Raw genomic sequence first — 21,192 nt, 5'->3', positions numbered from 1 at the left:
GTAGAATGTGCCTTACTTCTCCTTACACTTCCAACATACATTTGAAGCCGTTCTGTACATCTTTGCTAATTTTGCAGGTGTTAAATACCAACGATATGTCATTTTCTCATTTTGAACATTTTTTAAAGTACTGTATAATTTCCCCAAATGCCCTCGCTTTCTTGCAAGTCCACCACATATGAAAATAAAAAGATCCACCCACCTCTTTACACTTCCAGCAATTGTTAGGAAGCTTCTTGTACATTTTAGCTTTCCAGTATGAATGATCAAAACAGTTTACATTTTTTTAATTAAAAACATAATTTTTAATATTAATATAATACCTGAAATAAAACTAAAAACTACCACTTTAAAGGACACGGCCTTTTTCTTTCTGATGCAGTTGCCATTTCACTCATTACACACTTCCCTAGCATTCATGCCCCAGTGCTTACATTTACTTTCAAACCTGCCCCTGGTTCAGACATGCATTCATGAGCAGTGGTGGAGCAAGTCGATCGGGCGTCTTGGGCGGCATGTGTGCCCTGCACCCAGGGGTGGGGCCAGCTGCCCGCGAGCCAGGGCGAGCCAGGGCAGGACACTCCATGGGGCCTCCAAGGTGTCTGTCTGCCTCCTCCCACTCAGCCGCCCTACGACTGAGGGGGAGGTGGCGGGCGGACTATTTGGGGCAGGGCGGGTACCCAAGCCACTGTGTCACTCCCAGGAGAGACGCATGGCTCGGGCACGCTGCAGGTCCTGCAGTGAGTGCCGCCCGGCATTTTGTCACCCCCCTCAGTGGTGGCACCCGGGGCAACCCGCCCCCACCACACTCCCTTCCTCCACCCCTGTTCATGAGGAAGAACAGCTCCAGATGTGGCCAGGTGGACCCGTCTTCACCCCTTGCGTCACTTGACCCCTGCTGAGCTGGCAGTTGTGATGCCAGCTTTGGGCCATCTGCTGAAGAGAGCAGTCCAGTATCTCACTCCTGGTCTAGAAAAAATGTCACTGTGGTGAGGACTAGAGTGAAGTACCCAAATCCAGCTGCAAAGTGCCCGAATTTGAAGTTTCTGGTGCCTTGCACTCATCTACTTTCTCAACAAGAAGAAGAGTTTGGATTTGATATCCCGCTTTATCACTACCCAAAGGAGTCTCCAAGCGGCTAACATTCTCCTTTCCCTTCCTCCCCCACAACAAACACTCTGTGAGGTGAGTGGGGCTGAGAGACTTCAGAGAAGTGTGACTATGCCAAGGTCACCCAGCAGCTGCATGTGGAGGAGCGGGGAAGCGAACCCGGTTCACCAGATTCCGAGTCTTCCATTCTTAACCACTACCACCACACTGGCTGGTGTGCACCTTGTCTCTAATACTCTTCTGAATCCTGAATACCCCATTGAAAACACAACGCTATGCTTCTAACAATGCAGATTAGACAAAAGAGCGACGAATTTTTGGTTCCCATGAAGTGGCATTCTGTCTTTCCCTCCGGCTGCTCCAAGAACAATCTCTTGGCTTTGGTATTAGTCCGCTGAGGACTCACCATATCATCTAATTGAACTATTAATTCCAGAGCTGAATCTTCAATTTAACATTCCAGAAAGGAGGGAGAGGAAACACTTTCGTGTCGTGAAAACGCTACTTGTTATACATCTCCATAGTATATTTTTGCCATAAAAATTGTTACCTGCAGTTGAGTGTGTGCAAATTTTTTTAAAAAATGTGTTTGTCTGGCCTTGATTATACTTTATAATCAGTTTCCAAGCTTATCATTAACTTATAGAGCAAATCAAACCAGTACTGCAAGTTTTGATTAATTGAAGAGGTAAATTAATCCATTAACTGGTCAAATGATTAACTGGGAGAAGCCAGGTGAGGAGTAAGAACATACATTGTCAGTCTGGAAACTATTAATTAGAGAGACCATATGGGGGGGGCAAGGGGACGGTTGGTGCCACACCCAATCTATGTAGCCGTTGGACAGCATAAATGCTGGCAAAATTCAGTTCAGATACGGGAGGGGAAATGGAGCTGTCATCACATACAGGAAATTCAGTGGATGCTGACATTTTCTGGTAATTCTTACACTTTATGTGAAATGTGGGGGGGGGGGGGGGATATTCATGAGATAATTACCTGCCTTGGCATTCCAAGCAATCAGGTGGTGGTTCACTCTCTACAGAGAAGCAATTTTACTCATGAGGAGTGTGCTCCAGCCTGCCACTTGTCCCTTGTTGTGTCTCATGATTCTTCCTGTCTTGTGCTTTGCATGTGGCCTACTGTTGGAATCAATACATTAATTAGTCCATTTGTAATTACTTTAGAAAAGTCATAATGTCTGGAAGGCAATTAATTTTTTTCACAACTCTGGGCATCTCCCAACCTGTCCTGGCAAACAGGGAAACGGGTCATTTTTTCGAAGGCACTTACTGCATCTTTAGAGTCGTACTGGTAAATGTCAACAATGATTGAGTCATGAGGCTTTTATCAACATTTACATGAAGGTCATAGCACATGTTGTCCTTTATTAGAAAATTATTAAAATGAAATTTGCTAATTTACTGGACTGTCACTGTTGGCCTTGAGATTTATCACTTCATGTTTCAAAGCCAGCCTAAAGATTTGCAGTAGCCTTCTGCAATACTAAAAAGAGTTATGTCTTTATTGTTTCATATCTATTTCCTTACCTGCAACTTAGGAAAAAGCAAAACAAACAAATGAAAATAACTTTGGAACTAAAATTTACATAGGGCAAGTTTTTATGCATCCCGTGATTTTTTCCTATTATTTCTTTATTAGCATACGGCTGATGACTGGCAGCTGAACATGTAATTTTCCTCCTTGGAAAAACATTGTAGTGGATATCATGGTGCATGAATGAATTATGTGACAATCCATTCAAACACGCAAGTTTTCACATTATGTCACAGTCACAAAGTTAGTCAGCCCATTATTGCAGTGGAACAGAGACCCTTGTTTTATGGCTAGCGCTGGTCTCCATGGCATGTTAATTTAACCCAGCCTTGATCGGAATTTTACAAAATTGCAAAACTAACGTTGAAGCTGCTAGTAGGGGATTTGCCCTGAGAGCATTGCTGTATGGAGAGAGGGAAGATTTGTCAATCATATGTTGCACTAAGGGAAGCAGTGGGTTTGTTCCCGGGCGTGTAAAAATGTACACTTCCTGGCTGCCATCCCAGCAGGAGCAGCTGAAAAGCTGCGCTTGTGACAGATTTCAGGTGAGGTTCTGGCAGGCAGTGCTTCCTGCCTAATTACGTGTATATATGACACCTCTCAGGGGCCAGGCTGGAAGTAACAACAAACAACATGTTGAGATGCGGGCAAGACGTGGGAGCTCATCCTCATTCAGTCCATGGTCCCCTGTGTGCTTTAATACAGAACAAATTTGGTAAAGCGTGTTCTCCTTCAGGGAGAGCACGTGTTGCGGTGGGGTCTACTGAGCCACCCCTCTGTTACCAGGCAGGGTCTCTAAAGATGGCCTGGGGCAGTGATTGGTTCACTGGGTTGCTGGGGTAAAAGTTATGTTGCAATTTTGGTGGGAGGGGTAAAAGGTTTAAATACTCTGCACGCAGCCTTGTACTTTCTCTTTTGCTGCGTGCAGTAAAACTATGAGTACCATCCAATAGGAAAGAAGAATGCTTATGACTGCAAAGCTTATCAGCCCCAGTCTATGGTAAAGGTAAAGGACCCCTGGACAGTTAAGTCTAGTCAAAGGTGACTATGGGGTTGCGGCGCTCATCTCGCTTTCAGGCCGAGGGAGCTGGCATTTGTCCACAGACAGCTTTCTGGGTTGTGTGGCCAGCAGGACTAAACCACTTCTGGGCAACAGGACACCGTGATGAGTGTCAGAGTCCATGGAAATGCCATTTACCTTCCTGCCGCAGCGGTACCTATTTACCTACTTGCATTGGTGTGCTTTCGAACTGCTAGGTTGGCAAGAGCTGGGACTGAACAAAGGGAGCTCACCCCATCACGGGGATTCGAACCGCCAACCTTCTGATCGGCAAGCCCAAGTGGCTCAGTGGTTTAGACCACAGCACCACCCATGTCCCTATGACTTATGACCTATGGAACTTAGTCTGACCCAGCATGTAGAAGCATTTGTTAAGCATTTGTTAAGGATGCATGAGCCAGACATACCAACTGAAGCAAAAATGCACACATATATGTATTCAAATGGATTATGGCTCACTTATTATGATTTCCCACTATGCTTTTCCGATGTCTTCTGTCTGAAGCACTTTAAACGCGTTCCGGAGGCAGTTGCTAGAGCTATTTAGCAACCCACCTGCATAGTGTTTAAGTGATGCACACTTCCAATGCTGACTATATTATTGCATTAATAGTTTGTCCCCAATTCCACTGAAGTACTGAAAGAAGCTGGAAAGCACAATCAACTATCTAAAAGCCAAAAGGAACAAGTAATGGGATGTATTTATTTGTCAACTGATTTATCAAGCCTACATTCCAGATTTTCCCCTTCTGGGCTACATACGAATTTTCTGGTTTGGATTCATTACCGATATGCTCAGCAATAAAATTTAAAGACAAAAAAAGGAAAATCAGCCTGGCACTGCAAATAATAATAATAATAATAATAATAATTATTATTATTATTATTATTATTATTATTATTATTATTTCTCTCTCTCTCTCTCTATATATATATATATATATATATATGATTTATTAATTTACAAAAATATGTGCATTTTCTCTTTTTTCAAGTTGTGCTTTCTGCAGATCAGTTTCATTTGTTGTGAGAGACATTAGTGTTGCATGTTTCAGTTTATTGGTTAGTTGTTCTGGTAAGGCTGTTTCCCATACTATTTGGTACCATTGGTCTATGCTTACTCCTGAAAGGTCTCTCCAGTGTCTGGCTATGATGTTTGTGGCTGCTGAGAGTAGATGGGTTATGAGCTCTTTATGGTGTGAGTGGGCATTACTATATTGGAAGATGTTTAGTAGGGCAGTTCTGGGCTGACGTACAATACAGTAGAACCTCCGGTTACAAACCGTCCTCCTTACACACGCTTTGGGTAATGAGCTCCGCTAACCCAGAAGTTGCTGCTCCCAGTAGCAAACTTTGCCCCGGGATGTAAGCAAATGTTTTGCGCTGGCAGGGGTTAAGAACAGTTTCAGGTTAAGAACAGACCTCCGGAATGAATTAAGTTCGTAACTGGAGGTACCACTGTACTTGCTTAGTGATTTTGCATGTTTCTTATATGATTGCTGTCCAGAATAGTTGGATTTGGGGACATTCCCACCACATGTGGAGGTATGTGCCTGTGGAGGTGCCGCCTCTCCAGCATTTTGGTGATGTTCCTGAGTGCCAGTTTCCATGGTGTTAGGTAGCATCTGTAAGTGAGTTTCAGGGCACCGCACTTGATAAAAGATAGCTTCTCAGCATTATCCTCAGTGTTTTCTTCCGGCATAGTAAATATGAAACTACCTAGATGATGATGATGATGATGATGATGATGATGATTAATTTATACCCCGCCCATCTGGCTGGGTTTCCCCAGCCACTCTGGGCAGCTTCCAACAAAACACTAAAATACAATAACCTATTAACATTAAAAGCTTCCCTAAACAGGGATCAGATCAGACCATTGGTCCACCTTGCCCAATACTGTCTACCCAAATTGGCAACAACCCAAACTGAGATTGTGTTTGTGTTTGTGTATGGCTGCTCCTACTACTTAAGAGATAGCAAATGTGGTCCCCTCGAGAGGTTTTGGACTACAGTTCTTGTTAGCTCCAGCGAACATGGTCAGTGGTCAGGAATGATGGGAGTTGTCATCCAGCATATCTGAACTGAGCCTAGAGCTTGCCGATCAGAAGGTCAGTGGTTTGAATCCCCACGATGGGGTGAGCTCCCGTTGCTCGGTCCTTGCTCCTGCCAACATTTGAAAGCACGTCAAAGTGCAAGTAGATAAATAGGTACTGCTCCGGCGGGAAGGTAAACGGCATTTCCGTGCACTGCTCTGGTTTTGCCAGAAGCAGCTTAGTCATGCTGGCCACATGACCCAGAAAAACTGTCTGCGGACAAACGCCAGCTCCCTCGGCCAGTAAAGCGAGATGAGCACCGTAACCCGAGAGTCGTCTACGACTGGACTTAACAGTAAGGGGTCCCTTTACCTTTAACCTCTGCACTACCTGGTATCCTGGCAACTAAGCCTGAGGTGTTCTCTGTGCACTGAATCATGTGCTTTTCCACCGAGTTGTGCCATAATAATTGTGCCTGGCTGAACTAGATGGTATGGTTTTATTGTTTTCTGCTTGTTATTATTATACTGTTGATTGTTTTGAGCCAGTTTTATCAGACCTTGTATGCTTTTTGGGAAAATATTGCTTTGAAAGGTGTCTGACAAATTTATTACTATAAATAAATCTGAGCAAGTTAAGTTTGTTAATCCAATACATAAATATTGCAGCAGCAACAACAACAAAGATTTGCAGGAATTTTCAGCTCAGCTGGGTTGCAACGTGACCAGGGCTGGATCTACACTGACCTTTTAAACGTTATTAGAACAATATTAGAAATATTGTTCTAAAACATCAAAAGAAGAAACATTCTCCTTTGCTTTCTCTCCACTGTCTCCCTGGTTTCTGGTTGGTCTGCAGCGTCCTCTGGTGTCGCATTTTAATAATATTAAGAGCAGAACATCATGTGGCTATGTGGTTATCAGAACCATTCCTTAACTGTTTCTTAGCGTTAAAAACCATGAGTGTAGATCCACCCATGGTGTACTCAGAATGGGAGCATTACAAAGATGGGAGCTCTGCATTTGTAAGTTCTTTGGTTGACCCTGAAACTCCAGTGATGTTGCCTCTGGCTGACCTTAAATAACTGAGTTGAAACAGATCCTGTTTAGATTATAAGCTCCTAGGAGCCAGGTTCATTTACCACCTCTCCTTGAGTTACTTTGCATGTTCTGGTGGTCTTATCAATCCAAAGAATTGCAATATTTCTGTTAAAGTGCCCTACTGTGGAAGCTGTGCATTAGTTATTAATTTATTCCCCCCACCCCCACTTTATGTTGGCATGTTCAAGCCAGCTAACAAAATCAGCAATGCAAAAAGCAATTGCCCCAAATCAATATAAAACTGATGAGGATAAAGATAAGGGGTGACATCCAATTTTGCACAAGCAGACTTCTGCTGACACAACAGGGCTTCTTTCTTCCCTTCTGCCTGTAGATGCCCCTCCCACATCTGCTCTAGAGGACTGGAATAAGTCCCATTGCATGAGCGGAAGGAAGTCCGTGTGCCAAAGGCTAGAATGGTTCAGTAGCACTCTGAACCCTCATTTCGTTTCTTAAAAAATAATAATAATGTTGTGTTGGTCAAAATCTATGAGAAGCACGTGAATGCGATTGCTCAGAATCACAAAGTCAGTTGTGTTTGTCAGCCTCCATGCCTTTAACAAACTTAGCTGACCCTTCGCTCTGCTGCAGTCTTCAGACAGAAGCAGTCGTGCTAAACACAGATCACAGAGAGCATCCTCCTCCTGTGTTGCCTAGGCAACAAGACTAAGCAAGCTGCTAGCATTCGCATCATCCCTCTCCTTATTAGCCACTACCCTCCGGCAATAACTTTTTTTATTTTGGTCTAATGGAACCAGCTGTACTTCAAGGAAATACCTAAATCAAATAGAATGAGGTTTGAGAAATTCACCGAAACGCCATTGGCATGATACATTTAAACAGTTGTGGTTCTCCCCACAGAATCCTGGGAAGTGTAATTTGTTATGGAGGCCGAGAGTTGTTAGGTGACTCCTTGTTCCCCAGATAGGTATATAATCCTCAGAGTAGTCAATCCCTATTCTGTAAGGGCAATAGGGATGTCCAAACATCTCTCAGCACTCTTGATAAAGGACACTTCCCAAGATGCTTTGGGGGAAGCTGTGACTGTTTAAAGTGCCTGGTGCAGATGGGTCTGTTTCCTCAATTTCACAACATTTTGGTAGAACGCATTGCTTCTCCTCAGTTGTAAAGCGAAGCAAGGAATTGCAGTGAGGGGAGGAGAAGGCCCATGTCCATAGTGTGCTCCACAGCTGAAGTAAAACCCATGTCTATCTGAAGGAAGCCCTTTCCCCACACAGGTCCAGGTTCTAAAATTAGGCTCCAAGGAGTGGAATCTCACATCTGAATGCCTGCAGGAAGCATGGTTGTCACCCTCTTTTGAGTCCCCTCCCAAATAATTATGTGAAGAGGTGCTACTCTGGTGTTTGTTGTCACCATAACTGGCAGAAAACTGAGGATTAGCCCTTTGGGCAACCGAAATTGGGAAGTGGTCGCTGCAGGGATGGCTATTTATTCACTGCGCCACAACCCCACAAAAGTGTTTTACGCTGAGGTTGGCTTGATCTGGGTCACAACAGGTGTAGGTGTGTAAAATAACTGCTTTCGTTTTAAAAATGTGTTGCACAGAAAGCATGTGACCTGTATGTTGATCTCTATATGTGAGGATTGCATATATGTGGACTACTGCAATGCGCTCTACGTGGGGCTACCTTTGAAGGTGACCCGGAAACTACAACTAATCCAGAATGCGGAAGCTAGACGGGTGACTGGGAGTGGCCGCCGAGACCATATAACACCGGTCTTGAAAGACCTACATTGGCTCCCAGCACGTTTCCGAGCACAATTCAAAGTGTTGGTGCTGACCTTTAAAGCCCTAAACGGCCTCGGTCCAGTATATCTGAAGGAGCGTCTCCACCCTCATCGTTCTGCCCGGACACTGAGGTCCAGCGCCGAGGGCCTTCTGGCGGTTCCCTCACTGCGAGAAGCCAAGTTACAGGGAACCAGGCAGAGGGCCTTCTCAGTAGTGGCGCCCTTCCTGTGGAATGCCCTCCCACCAGATATCAAAGAGAAGAACAACAAGTACCAGACTTTTAGAAGACATCTGAAGGCAGCCCTGTTTAGGGAAGCTTTTAAGGTTTGATGTATTACAGTATTTTAATATATATTTTTTGGAAGCCGCCCAGAGTGGCTGGGGAAGCCCAGCCAGATGGGCGGGGTATAAATTATTATTATTATTATTATTATTATTATTATTATTATTATTATTAAAGATATTCCACACGGTGCACCTCTCAGCAAATCTACTGTTGCTATATCAAAACCCCAATCAAGCAGGCATTCCCCTTGATATTCCTTCATCCGCTTGACATTCCTGTGCAGTCCTGCATTGATGCATAGAATTATCTAGATGTGTTTAGTTTAAACGACAGAGTGATGCCGATGCATTTAATGCCAGTAAGTTATTGATAACATTCAGTGAGGAGACTAGCAGCGAAGGGGCAACTTAGCAGAGCTCTTAAACTTCATGCTTACTGCATGGTCTACTAATGCCGTCTTAAAAACGCAACTGTTCATCACATCTGGCGCTGTGCAGAGCAAGAGATGTGGATTATTCGTTATAATTACAAAATGCTTGCTTACTCTCAGGAATAATGGAAAGAGCTGGAGATTATGTACTTGAAAGCCACCCTGAGGAGAGGATGTACCACTGAGAAACTGTTGTTGCGTTGGGAAAAAATATTTAAAGAACAATAGACACCCAGAGGAGATACAGCAGCAGATACAAGATTGCCATTGACTCCGGCAAAGAGGGGAAGATAAGCAACACAAAAGAAGGGAAACGAGTCGTTCTAAATTGAAAAAAACCTGCTTGTAGATTATACGCTGTACACAAAGGGGAGGGCAAATTGCAGCCTTGCAGATTATTTGATACAAAAATGAAATGAAATGAAAGAAATTGCCAGCTCCTGGTGTGGACAGGGGCCGTTTGTCCACAGTGCAACAAATGGAAGGTCTTGTGATGGCAATCTGGTTAAGCACATTGCTGAAGATGCTTCTTCAATTCTGTACTAATCACTAGAGCAGGAAGAGAGCAGTCAACCCTCCTCATCAGAGGCATAGGGAGGTCAGGTGGTATCCGGTGTGAAAAAATTCTTGTCAACCCCCCCCCCCCATTGATTATTATTTTTAGCTTGCAAAAATGGTCTTGCATTACAGTGGTGCCCCGCAAGACGAATGCCTCGCAAGACGGAAAACCCGCTAGACGAAAGGGTTTTCCGTTTTGGAGGTGCTTCGCAGGACGAATTTCTCTATGGGCTTCTTTCGCAAGACGAAAATGTCTTGCGATTCCTGGGGGTTTTTTTCGCTCCCCACCCCCTTTTTCTAAGGCACTAAGCTGCTAATAACCTTTTAGCAGCTAATCCGCTAATCCCTTAAGCCTTTAATAGCCGCTAAACCGCTAATAGCGCTAATCCGCTAATCCGCTAATGGGCTTGCTTCGCAAGACGAAAAAACCGCTAGACGAAGAGACTCACGGAACGGATTCTTTTCGTCTTGCGAGGCACCACTGTATTTCATATTTTCTTAAAAGGCACCATGTCTTCTCCTGGGGCTAATAATAATAATAATAATAATAAAAACAACTTTTATTTATATCCCGCCCTCCCTGACCGAAGACGGGCTAAGGGCAGCAAACATCAAATACATAACATTGGTATAAAATTAAAAAATAATAATTATTATTTTTAAAATGCTTTTTATTGGTGTTTCATTTAATAAACAAAATACAGTAAAATTCAACAATCATTTACCTACATTCTTTCCCCACACTCTCTGAGCATTGACTTCCTTCCCTCCCTTCAACAGGTTTTCTTACGTCAGTTACTTTTCAACAGTTTCTTATTGTATCCGATCCTATCTACACCGTAAGATTTATTTCAGTCCTGACAGAGTCTTCAGATTTCTACAGTTATTATTTATGTACTCCATAAATTTACTCCAATCTTTTTGGAATTTTTTGGGAATAAAAAAATAATTAAATTACCTCCTAAAAACATGTCAAAATCATATTAAAGTCTAATTAGATGGCTTTGCACAGGGTTAGGGCTGGGAACAGTAAGTGCTCCACTGAATTGAAATTTCAGCCCTCACGACATAGGGAAATGGCCACGTAAACAGCTATTTTTGTGGAGGAGGGTCAAGATATTAACTGATACGCATGAAATTTCATGTATAGCTATATAATCCCTTGTGTGGTAAGCTAAGACCTTTGGAGCAGGCATTTTCCAAAAAAAAGATTTTTTGTGAACTGCCCTCGTAGGGCAGTAATTGTTGCTTGATAATTTGTCACACACCCCTCCATGATGGCACCCGGGGCTGACTGCCCCCCCATCCCCCTTCCTACGCCCCTGCTCCTCATGAGCCCCAGATGGCATGGCAAAGGATCAGGGATGATGGGCATTGGAGTCCTGTGCGCAAGGATGCTTCCTTCATTGTTTAAGGTGGCTGATGGCTGCAACCTAATCAGTAAAGTCGTACCTCAGTTGACGAACGCCTTGTGTTATGTACTGAGTTGAATAGGATCCAAACTGCAGCAGTCTGATTGGTCCTAGAACAATAGGATCCAAAAGGCAGCAGTCTGATTGGACCTAGAACAATAGGATTCAGAATGCAGCAGTCTGATTGGTCCTAGAACAATGCAGCAGTATGATTGGTTGGCAGTAACCACCCAATCATGCTCCAGATAGAAGTGAATCCACAACCTGATTGGCTTACAGTAGAATTCCAGAATTAGCCAATCACGTGCAGCCCATTGTGTAAATAATGTATATAAGGCAGATACTTTGAGGGGACTTCCATTCATTCCTCCTCACCACTATGAGCTGAATAAAGAGCATGAAATCACTTTGCGACTCTGAGTATATTTCACCTTGTGACTCAAACGTTTTGGCTCCTAAATGCCACAAACCCAGAAGTGAGTATTCCAGTTTGCGAACGTTTTTTGGAACCCAAACGTCCAACGTGGCTTCCGATTGGCTGCAGGAGCTTCCTGCAGCCAATTGGAAGCCACGCCTCAGTTTCCGGATGTTTTGGAAGTCGAACGGCTTCTGGAACGGATTCCGTTCAACTTCTGAAGCACAACTGTAGAGTGTGTGTGTGTGTGTGATTACTTAAACATCCTTGATTCAAAGATAATATTGATATTTGACCAAGCCTTGAGAAACCGGTGAATTAAAGTTTATTTTAAAAACGAAAAGATCTGAGGCACATGGTGGGGTTTTTGGCGGAGGTGTGGACTCAGTTTCTCAGTTGTTCTTTAAGTATACCCCACTTTCCTCCTGCTCAGAAATATCACACTCACAACAGTCTGTCTTCTTCACACTTCTTTGCCAACTCTGCCAAAGTGGAAGGATGGACCCCAAAGCAATAAGAACAATCAGAGCAATGCGATTTGGATTCCCAGGTCTTCCGAACCGCAGTCTGTGATGCACAGGTGATGCACACCTAACAAAGGGTATCTGTCAGAAGGGGGGGAGCCTGTAGATACTTGGTAATTTTTCTAAATTTCTAAAGAGATTTGAAGGCTCTCCTCTTAGCTGACCTAAAGTGCAGGATCACTGCCTTTTCCTCTATCTTCAACCAAAGATTTATTATGCCTGGATCCCTAACCATGAATAGTTACTCTCTCCCACAGAAACGTTGCAATACGAAGGAACATGTTGGAAAAGGATTGTCTTCCTGACAACCTGCTTCCTTAACTGCATTTCAATTTCTCTCGGTTTCTCTTTTCTTTCTATCTTAAATTTCCACATGTTTGCAGTTTAAAAAAAAAACCACTCGTTTGCAAAAATAAAAATAAAAATCCCCTAACAGAATGTGGAAAAAAATAATGCAAAAAGAATATAAAGGATGCATTTTTAAAAAATGTGCTTTCACAAATATATGCATTTTTGCATGCACTCTCTGGGGAACTGCGCTGCCAAATTGAGAGACGTGCAAATGTTAAAGGAGCGCTGTGTTTTGGTTCCTGCACTCGTTCAGGAAGTGTGAACCCGTTTGCATTAAATGTTTGCATTCAAATGGGAACCACTTCTTCTCCATCCCTTTTAATGGCAACCATCTCTCCGGGGGCTAAGTGTACAGAGAATTATTAACATTTCTTTTCCCAGGAGGACCAGAGAATCTCATATGCAGTGAATTGTATCTTCATGCAACATAGGAGACTCTGCAACAGATCAGGACAAAGAGCTGTAAGATTGTATTAGCAGTACTGTTTCTGGCTTTCCCTCACTCAGTCACCACTGCCGCTTGGCCTGGTAATGAGGCTCCCCTTCATATTCTAGCAATTGACCAGATGGGACACCAAAATTATTCATGTCCTGGGCCCCACTCTGCAACGCCTATGAGCTGAATGAGGACATCTGGGCCAGGGAACTGCAGGCATCTATAGACCTCTGCATTGTTAGGCTTCTGTGGGAGCTGTGCAGGATTCTCTCAAGATAGGCTTCCCCAACACAGACATAGAGACTTGAAGTTGGGAGGGACATTGTCCTTTTCAGCTTCCGTTACGTGATTCAGGTGTGAAAAGGGCCAGAAGAAGGGAGCCGAAGCTCTCAGGCCAAGTGGGCCACAAGAGGGCTTCAGCATGTACTGGGCTACACACCGTATTAAATTTCCACATCTTAAAGTGTCCACAATATAGTTAATATTATCTAATACACACAATTGCGTGTGTTGTTGTTGTTGTTTAGTTGTTTAGTCGTGTCCAACTCTTCGTGACCCCATGGACCAGAACACGCCAGGTACTCCTGTCTTCCACTGCCTCCCGCAGTTTGGTCAAACTCATGCTGGTAGCTTCGAGAACACTGTCCAACCATCTCGTCATTTAATACTAAAAAAAAATACCAGTGATTCCCTGCCTCCACCTCAGTTCTGACTGCCACTTGCAAGGAGCAGGTAAATTCTGAGCATAAAGGGACCCCTGACCATTAGGTCCAGTCGCGGACATCTCTGGGGTTGCAGTGCTCATCTCACTTTATTGGCCAAGGAAGCCAGCGTACAGCTTCCCGGTCATGTGGCCAGCATGACTAAGCTGCTTCTGGCGAACCAGTGCAGCGCATGGAAACGCCGTTTACCTTCCTGCCAGAGCGGTACCTATTTATCTACTTGCACTTTGACGTGCTTTTGAAATGCTGGGTTGGCAGGAGCAGGGACCGAGCAATGGGAGCTCACTCTGTTGCAGGGATTTGAACTGCCAACCTTCTGATCATCAAGTCCTAGGCTCTGTGGTTTAACCCACAGCGCCACCCACGTCTGAGCATCACAAATGCAGGAGGAGAAGTCAGGGAGCAGTGGACAAGCCGGCACAGAAACGTCCCATTTCAGCAAAGCTTGTTGTTTTTGAAATGTGCGCATGATAGACATGCTTCAGCAATATAGCACCCCACAGACATCAAGTTGGAGGTGCACAGTATATGAACCATTTCCTTTGGCTCGGCTCCAGTTTTTGAAACTTGGGTACATTCCTGGCTTTTGAGAATTAGAGCCATTCATCATTGTTCATGCACTAGCTTGGAATGCAGAAAGTGAAACAAAGCATTCAGCATTCACAATGGCATCCAGCTTCAAGCAGAGGTTGTGCAGCTCAGCAGATTGCTGAACCTTTTCAGTGGCGAGTTCCAGAACCCACAAAATATACACTAGAAACAGTGAGCTGGATGTTGGGCGGCCGGGGGGGGGCTAGTCCTACATATATTTGCATCATATTAGCCACGAACTAATCGTTTCATAAATCCCATTACCCAGGTGCTAATATTTAGATTAGTTTTCGTATAATTTCCACATCCAAAACCCCACCATAGGTTATCAGAAATATGTACCATACTGTAGCTAATAGATAAATAAATAAATGGGAGGACGAGCCATCAATATTCTGGTGTAGTAAGAGAGATTGCCTTCTCCAATGACAATCAGCTCTGCATAATTAAAATAGCTTAGAGTGCTGAACTAATTTTCAGATTGGAGGTTTCTTCCGGTAGTGGTTCTTTACATACAAAGTTTCTACTGCGACTGAATTTAATTGTGAGTCTAATTACAATTTTAATGAATATCTCCAGCACTGCATGTAAAAATCGCACTCCACAGCGAAGCTATATTAGCACCAGTAAATGCTCTTTCTGATCGCAAATACAGATGATGCAAAAAAAGAAAAAAAAAGTGGCTCTGAAATCTAAATATATTTATATATTTAGATGCAGTATTTTTTCTATGTTTCTGAAACTGGCTGAAGCTCTGGGACATATTCCTTATGACATATTTATATTCTGCAAGGAAGATACCTGTGCAATTTGTTTGCTTATACTGCCCATCAGAGCAGATTTTAGGGCGGTTTACAAAAACAACCTAATTTTCAGTACAATGTAAAAAAAACCAAATTATTTGCATGGGTGCATATATTGCGAGTGCAATCTACATTTATTTATTATGACGTTGATATTCTGTCCTGCTTTTCTGACAAAACTGGCTCCCAGTGCGTCTTTCGACAAATTAAAATCCACCACAAGGATAGCAACATGCAATGTCAAGCATTCATGGGGGCAATAAAGTGAGGGAGAAGACATGGGAGGGAGAGATGACTGCAGCTCAAAATATCTTACTTCAAATTATTTGCTTCTTCCATTTTACCTGGCTGGCTGGTTCATTCCGCTTTCAGAAAGAAGGAGGGGAAAAAGGCTTTGCTTTTTGAACACAGTCAGCCCTGGGCAAATATTGAAGGTTTTTTCTTCCCAAATAAAAATAAAAATTTACCCCCTCTTTTTCCTTCGTCATCTCACTTTCAATTAGTGTTTCGCTGTTATTGGTTATTGCATGTTGCCGATCTTTTGGGTTCTGGCAGATCAGAGCTGGGAATAAACCTTGTTTGTAAACACCACACTTTCAACACACACACACACACATGCTGAAGGAGAGGCGGGAGGAAGTGACACAGAGAGATAAAATATTTATTTGCGTCAGCCACAAGCCATAGCAAAGGAATCAAATACAATAAAATACAGATATAGCTGGATGGTTGGCTATACAAAATACATTCTGAGAATTTACAACTATACAAATGAAAAGCTAATAACTGTCCTTGACCACAAATAAAACCTATGAATGAGTGGGTTTATTCACTAGACATTAAAGAGGTTAGTCAGATGGTAGATCTAATTTGAATTGTTCCAGCTAAAAATTTTGCCGCGTTTGGTGTCACCTGGTAATCTTGGTCTGCAAGGAAGGACACTGTAGCAGTGGATGAAGAACCTGGTTTGGATGACAGAAGAGAGGTAATAACCTCGTGATGCAGATCTTTACAAAGAGCAAGCTAGGAGTACATGAGCTACAGATTCGATACTGCCATCTCCACAAGGGCGAAATTTGATGGAAGCAACCCTCCAGAACCGCTGATGGTAGTATGTTCAATTTTGCATAGGTGAAGTCTGTAGTTTAAAACTTAGGTTTTGCAGACAGGATGCGGATGTGTGGAGGAGACTAGGTGGGAATAATAATAATAATAATAATAATAATAATAATAATAATAATAATTTATTTATACCCCACCCATCTGGCTGGGCCTCCCCAGCCACTCTGGGCGGCTTCCAACAGAACATTAAAATACAATAACCTATTAAACATTAAAAGCTTCCCTAAAGAGGTCTGCCTTCAGATGTCTTCTAAAAGTCTGGTAGTTGTTCTTTTCTTTGACATCTGGTGGGAGGGCGTTCCACAGGGCAGGTGCCACTACCGAGAAGGCCCTCTGCCTGGTTCCCTGTAACCTGGCTTCTCGCAGTGAGGGAACCGCCAGAAGGCCCTCGGCGCTAGACCTCAGTGTCTGGGCAGAACAATGAGGATGGAGACTCTCCTTCAGGTATACTGGATCGAGACCGTTTAGGGCTTTAAAGGTCAGCACCAAAACTTTGAATTGTGCTCAGAAACGTACTGGGAGCCAATGGATAAAAATTTCTTGCAGTGGCTAAATTATTCTGTTGCTCAATGTCATATAGGCACTGCCTATTTAAATTCTTTGCTTTATCAAAGCCCAACATTGGGGTGATGAACCAGAGGAGTAGAGCTTTTGAGTAACAGTTTTGGTCCAAGCACTCTCGTGACAGCCTTGCAATATTAAGGGGAATCGACCAGTGGGGATTAAGTTCAGATGAAGTCAATAAGTAGATTTACTGTACTAAATTTGTGATTCAACTGAGGAAAGGTTAGCCTCCAAGCGCAATGAAGCGTTTGGAACACAAGATGGCACTGAGAAAATTTGCCTTAAGAACTTGGACTGAACGGTTTCTATAGAGTCAAGCATTAGGCCAGATCTGTGCCCCATATAGCAGTGGGGCAAGTGGTTTAGCTTTGAACACCAATAGTGCTACCGCCTTTTGTGTGCAAAAGACGTGATAAAATTCTGGCACTTTGAGACTCTTTTTCCTTCACGTAATTCAGATGTGCTACCCAGGACCCTGTTGACTGAAAGACAAGTCCAATATATTTAATGACTTTGACTTGTGCAATCTGATTATCCATTTGCCATCTATGGGCCCTGTGGTTTATTGAGAACACTATGACTTTGGTTTTATTGTAATTCATAGCCGGTTGTTCTTTTTGGCAGTATCCTGTGAATGTCCTCATCAATATTTTTAGGCCCACTTTTGTTCCTTCCTTAAAGGTAAAGGTAAAGGTACCCCTGCCCGTACGGGCCAGTCTTGACAGACTCTAGGGTTGTGCGCCCATCTCACTCAAAGAGGCCGGGGGCCAGCGCTGTCCAAAGACACTTCCGGGTCACGTGGCGAGTGTGACATCGCCAGAGCCAGAGCCACACATGGAAACGCCGTTTACCTTCCCGCTAGTAAGCGGTCCCTATTTATCTACTTGCACCCGAGAGTGCTTTCGAACTGCTAGGTTGGCAGGCGCTGGGACCAAACAACAGGAGCGCACCCCGCCGCGGGGATTCAAACCGCCGACCTTTCGATCGGCAAGCCCTAGGCGCTGAGGCTTTAACCCACAGCGCCACCCACGTTCCTTCCTTAAGCCAGCCTTAACTCCTTTAGTAGCTTGTTCTGATCCTGAGAGGTGCCCATTCGTCAAGCATTGCACCTTCAGCACAGGGGTTTTGTTTTGTTTTTGTTTTATAAATTTTATTAGAAATTTAAACAAAACATATTATCTAAAAACATAACATCCTTAATTTTTCCCCATTTTCCTCCCTCCCCCCCATACCCCCCCCCCGACTTCCCTCAGTTCCAATCTTTGGTTTCTCTATGAATGCTATTCTCTGCATGTTGCAAAATTGTATAAATCCTTAAATTGTCTAACTGATTATTGTCAATAAAGAGTTTGTGAGTGTTTATTCAAAACCTGCCAAGGAGTCCAATTCACTTTGCTGCGTCTTCAAGTACTTTGTAAAGGGTCCCCTTCCATCTTTGAAATCACAGTTCTCCTTGTCCCGTAGCTTATGTGAGCACAGGGATTTTATATAGACATTTGATCAGAAAGAACAATTTATGGCTGAAGAATTCAACTTGTCCCACAGTCGGAAGTGAGGTGTTAAGTTTGGCGGGGAGAAGTGTCCATTAAACTTTAATTAGTTTAATGTTAAGTAAACGTCCAGTGCGCTTCCAATGCCATAAATCTTATCTCAGCAGAGAATTTCGTGCAGCGGTTGAACAAGGCAGGAGAGTCAGTACCTTTCAATGAAGAATCTTTATTTACAAAAAAAACTTTATTTACAAAAGAAAAAACCCTGGCGATAAAGCACACATGCTTTTATCTCCGGCATAAAGAAAACTTTACTCTAAACTTAACTCATATCAGCAAACACGCCCATGGCCACAAACTGAGTCTGCGAGTCAGGTCAAAAAAGGGGTGGGGGGGGGGACACACGGGTGAACTGACTATTTATACAAACTAACTCACATTCCTGGATGCTTAATGACTTCCAGCTGCTCAGTGATTAGAGCAACTTGTTACCTCTTAACCCTTTAGTACCAACAAGAAGTGCAGGGGTCTTGTGTGTCCCCTCCACCTGTACCTCATAGGCACTTCAGGCTTTCCAATTGCTCCTCTAAAAGAGATTTTTTTGTTAAAGGAAGTAGGGGCTGCAGTTCTGATTCAAGCAGCCACTTCCTGCCAGGGGCAGAGGAAGGGGGTGTGGCGGCTGCGGTCTGCCCCAGGAGACACCACTGAGGGGGGTGACAAAATGCGGGGCGGCACTCACCGTGGGGCCTGCAGCACTGTCAGGGACAATTTGGAGGAGCAATGGACAGAAGAGGCGGAACAGGGGCTCAGGGATGCTCAAGAGCCCTTCAACCGCCCAGAGACAGAGGAAGCGGAAGAGTAGCCAGGGAGAGCAGGGGTTTAGGGATACTGAAGAGCCCCTCAAGCACCCAGAGGCTCAGGAAGGAAGCTCAGACTCAGGAAAAGAGGGGAGTTTCAAATCAGCGCAGACAAGGAGGGAAATGAAACGTAAGGATCAAAGATGTCTCGCGCGATTCCCACGCCTACTTTGTTGGCACGGGAATCGTCGGAAGCCACTCCCCAAATCTGACCCAACGGGTTCGGACGCGTAATTCTGAACTGTCGCTGTTTCTTGCATATGTGTAATAATACCTACGGGACCGCCTCTCCTGGTATGCCCTGCGAAGGACCCTAAGGTCCACAAATGACAACACTTGGGAGATCCCAAGTCGCAAGGTGGTTAGATTGGCCTCACCTAGGGCCAGGGCCTTTTCAGTACTGGCCTCGACTTGGTGGAACGCTCTGTCACAAGAGACTAGGGCCCTGAGGGACTTGACATCTTTTTGCAGTGCCTGCAAGACTGAGCCTTTGGCCTTTGGTTTAGACTCAATCTAACCCTTATGTTAGATTGAGGCTGCCCAGGAGGACTCTCCTGAGTGAGTGCTTGTGGGCCCTGCTCTTGCCACCTACCATCTGGCCTGGGGCGGGGCCTGAAGCCTCACAAGGACTGCTTGCTGCTTGCTGCCTGCTGCCCAGGAGGACTCTCCTGAGTGAGTGCTTGTGGGCCCTGCTTTTGCCACCTACCATCTGGCCTGGGGCGGGGCCTGAAGCCTCACAAGGACTGCTTGCTGCTTGCTGCCTGCTGCCCAGGAGGACTCTCCTGAGTGAGTGCTTGTGGGCCCTGCTTTTGCCACCTACCATCTGGCCTGGGGCGGGGCCTGAAGCCTCACAAGGACTGCTTGCTGCTTGCTGCCTGCTGCCCAGGAGGACTCTCCTGAGTGAGTGCTTGTGGGCCCTGCTTTTGCCACCTACCATCTGGCCTGGGGCGGGGCCTGAAGCCTCACAAGGACTGCTTGCTGCTTGCTGCCTGCTGCCCAGGAGGACTCTCCTGAGTGAGTGCTTGTGGGCCCTGCTTTTGCCACCTACCATCTGGCCTGGGGCGGGGCCTGAAGCCTCACAAGGACTGCTTGCTGCTTGCTGCCTGCTGCCCAGGAGGACTCTCCTGAGTGAGTGCTTGTGGGCCCTGCTTTTGCCACCTACCATCTGGCCTGGGGCGGGGCCTGAAGCCTCACAAGGACTGCTTGCTGCTTGCTGCCTGCTGCCCAGGAGGACTCTCCTGAGTGAGTGCTTGTGGGCCCTGCTTTTGCCACCTACCATCTGGCCTGGGGCAGGGCCTGAAGCCTCATAAGGACTGCTTGCTGCTTGCTGCCTGCTGCCCAGGAGGACTCTCCTGAGTGAGTGCTTGTGGGCCCTGCTTTTGCCACCCACCATCTGGCCTGGGGCGGGGCCTGAAGCCTCACAAGGACTGCTTGCTGCTTGCTGCCTGCTGCCCAGGAGGACTCTCCTGAGTGAGTGCTTGTGGGCCCTGCTTTTGCCACCTACCATCTGGCCTGGGGCGGGGCCTGAAGCCTCACAAGGACTGCTTGCTGCTTGCTGCCTGCTGCCCAGGAGGACTCTCCTGAGTGAGTGCTTGTGGGCCCTGCTTTTGCCACCTACCATCTGGCCTGGGGCGGGGCCTGAAGCCTCACAAGGACTGCTTGCTGCTTGCTGCCGCTGCCCAGGAGGACTCTCCTGAGTGAGTGCTTGTGGGCCCTGCTCTTGCCACCTACCATCTGGCCTGGGGCGGGGCCTGAAGCCTCACAAGGACTGCTTGCTGCTTGCTGCCTGCTGCCCAGGAGGACGTCCCTGAGTGAGTGCCTGAGGGCCTGCTCCTTTCTGCCACTTACCACCTGGCCCAGGGCGGGGCCTGACGGGCCTCACAAGGACTGCTCCTGCCACCTACTATCTGGCCCAGGGTGGGGCCTCACAAGGACAGTTGTTGCCTCTGATGCTGTTACTGCCCAGGAGGACCCGGAGGGGTCCAGAGTTTTTTTTTTTAACATGTTTTTAAATCTCC

The sequence above is a fragment of the Podarcis tiliguerta genome (genome assembly GCF_965153285.1).
Source record: "Podarcis tiliguerta genome assembly, chromosome: 9".
Classification (NCBI taxonomy): domain Eukaryota; kingdom Metazoa; phylum Chordata; class Lepidosauria; order Squamata; family Lacertidae; genus Podarcis; species Podarcis tiliguerta.
Note: the sequence above shows the minus strand (reverse complement) of the source record.